The sequence below is a fragment of the Mandrillus leucophaeus genome, unplaced genomic scaffold (assembly GCF_000951045.1).
Source record: "Mandrillus leucophaeus isolate KB7577 unplaced genomic scaffold, Mleu.le_1.0 Scaffold2, whole genome shotgun sequence".
NCBI classification, from domain to species: Eukaryota; Metazoa; Chordata; class Mammalia; order Primates; family Cercopithecidae; genus Mandrillus; species Mandrillus leucophaeus.
In genome coordinates this window covers 6416119-6418516 of record NW_012102031.1, presented here as the reverse complement: position 1 = coordinate 6418516, position 2398 = coordinate 6416119, and the positions used below count along the sequence as shown (strand labels likewise).

The 2398-nt window shown below is 49.3% G+C and overlaps 1 protein-coding gene across 2 annotated transcripts in view; it reads left to right on the top strand.

Moving 5' to 3' along the window:
- Positions 1-591: 591 nt before the first annotated feature.
- CSF2RB (colony stimulating factor 2 receptor, beta, low-affinity (granulocyte-macrophage)) overlaps positions 592-2398 on the top strand; it is a 39875-nt gene continuing 38068 nt past the window's right edge. For both annotated transcript variants that reach the window (XM_011978930.1, XM_011978929.1), the window contains exon 1: positions 592-641. The gene's annotated coding sequence lies outside the window, so the exon portion shown is untranslated. The remainder of the gene's footprint in view (positions 642-2398) is intronic.

The window sequence follows — 2398 nt, the reverse complement described above, 5'->3', positions numbered from 1 at the left end:
GGAAAGACAGCCTTGAACATGCATGACCATATGACACATGGTGGGGTGGGACGGCAGGGCAAAGGGGACATGGGGGAAATCAACATACCACCAGCTACCACTTGTAGGGGGTTCTCCTCTGGCCAGTTCTGAGCTAAGGTCTTCCTGCACACAGTCTCGCTGGATCCCCTCAACAGTCCTTCCAGGTTTGTAGATGCTTCTGCAAAAGTAACAGACAGATGGATGTGCCAAGGCTTGGGGAAGTAACACGCAGATGATTTGCATAAGGATACACTTTAAGAAGCAGTGGACTTGGAAGTCCAACTCAGATCTGCCTGGCTCTGGGCTCAAACCAGCTGTGGTTATTGCAGCCATTCCTACCTGCATCGCCATCGAGGAGTCCGGGAAGGCTGCATGGAGGAGGCCCTGTGTCAGCTGAGGCTTGAAGGAGGCCTAGAAGTTTGTAAGAAGATAAGGTGGAGTAGAAGGCCTTCTGGAAGTAAGAAAAGTCACGTGCACTATTAGCAAAGTAGTCCTGGGCTGGCACTGCTTCCTCTTTCTGCTTCTCTGTTTCCTGATGACGTCAACATAAATAGGAAGCGTGGGAGGCTCACGCTGCCTAGAGGCTCCAGAAGAAAGCTGGACTCTCCGACCACACAGAGGTATGTTCCGGCGTCCAGGAGCGGTGCTGAGGGGAGGTGGGGTCACAGCAGAGGGGAATGTGGGGAATCCAGGATGGAAAAGGACAGGGGGAGCCTGGGGGGCGTCCTGTGGGCAGCTGCGCCCTGGGGACTTGGAAGAGTTAGGGCTTGGCCTCTTGGGATGACCTGAGCCCAGACTCCTGGGGCAGCCAGAGGGTGGGTAGGCAGCCAGGGGTGCCAAGCTGCTTTGGTGTTGTACGATAGCTCTGGGGAGGACTCAGCCTCGCCAGTGGGATCTGGTTGGTCCTGGTGGGAAGGACGCCTAGTCGGGTGGAGAGAGCTCAGGCCTGGGAGTCAGGCACCTATGGTCTGTCTTCACTTTGTCACTAAGATGCTAGTGGTAGTGAGAGCACCCCCTGTCCACCCCGGGCTTCTGTCTCCTCATTTGTGGAATGGGGAGCATAGAGAGTCCCTGACATCTTGATATAGAAACAGAGAGAATGCATGCTCGTGTGTTTGCCTGTGTGGGCATTTGTGTGTGTGCCTCTGTGTGTATGTGCATGTGCGGATCCCTGGGGATGCAGGAGTGCAGAGAGACTAAGAGGCAGAGGGTGAAACCTGGAAGTTTGCTGCGCTGAGGCCCAGAGCTGAGTGCGGTGTGGCTTGAGAAGCTCACTTTGAACTTGAGAGAGAGCCCAGCCCTTTGCCCAGAGACAACATACCAGGCACTATCCAGCAATCTCTCTCTTTCTCTCTCGCTCTCTCTGTCTTTTTAGTTCTGACACTCTGCCCTGCTTATTTGGGTTGCTGATGTGCGTTGGTGCCCAGGTGTGTGTGTTCTGTAACCAAGTATGTTGGCTGGGTGGGTAGGTATCTGGGGTGTCTGCTTTAGGGTGTGTGCAGGCGTGCGTACTGGCCCTGAGAATGAAAGGGCAGGTGTTTTACTGGGACCTTGTCAGACGGGTGCCAGTGACGAGCTGCATATGTGCAATTTTTAGTCTTCAAAAACCCTGCTGTTATATTTTTGTATAACCAAATTCTAAATTTTTTCTATTATCTTTCCTGCTTTTTAATCATTTTATAACGAGTGAACATTTCCAATTAGCTTTTGGTCACTCTTTTTCTCATCCTGCAGTTTTATTTATATTGTTCCAGTGTACAGATATACCAACACCACAGGATAGTTCATAAACTGTATAAGGAATGTATTTAATACTAAACAAGCAACTACGCAGAAACCTGACTTCATGAAAATCAGAATAATCTAGAAGTATGCAGCACAAGAGACAAAGTCCCCAGCAATTTCTTTTCCCTAGTTCCATAGCTTACTCTTCTCACCACATGTATTCTTCCAGAACATTTTCTAAGCATGATACAAGCATGTAGTTTTTCTTTCCTTTTCTTTTTTTTTTGTTTGTTTTTTGTTTTGTTTTGTTTTTGTGATGGAATTTTACTCTTGTCGCCCAGGCTGGAATGCAGTGGCACAATCTCGGCTCACTGCAACCTCCTCCTCCCAGGTTCAGGTGATTCTCCAGCCTCAGCCTCCTGAGTAGCTGGGATTACAGTCCCCAGCCACCACCAGGCCTGGCTAATTTTTGTATTTTTAGTAGAGATGGGGTTTTACCATGTTGGTCAGGCTGGTCTCGAACTCCTGACCTCAGGTGTTCCACCTGTCTCAGTCACCCAAAATGCTGGGATTACAGGCTTGAGCCACCGTGCCCGGCTGGTAGTTTTTCTTTTTACAGAAATGGGATTATTTATATATTATTTTATATATA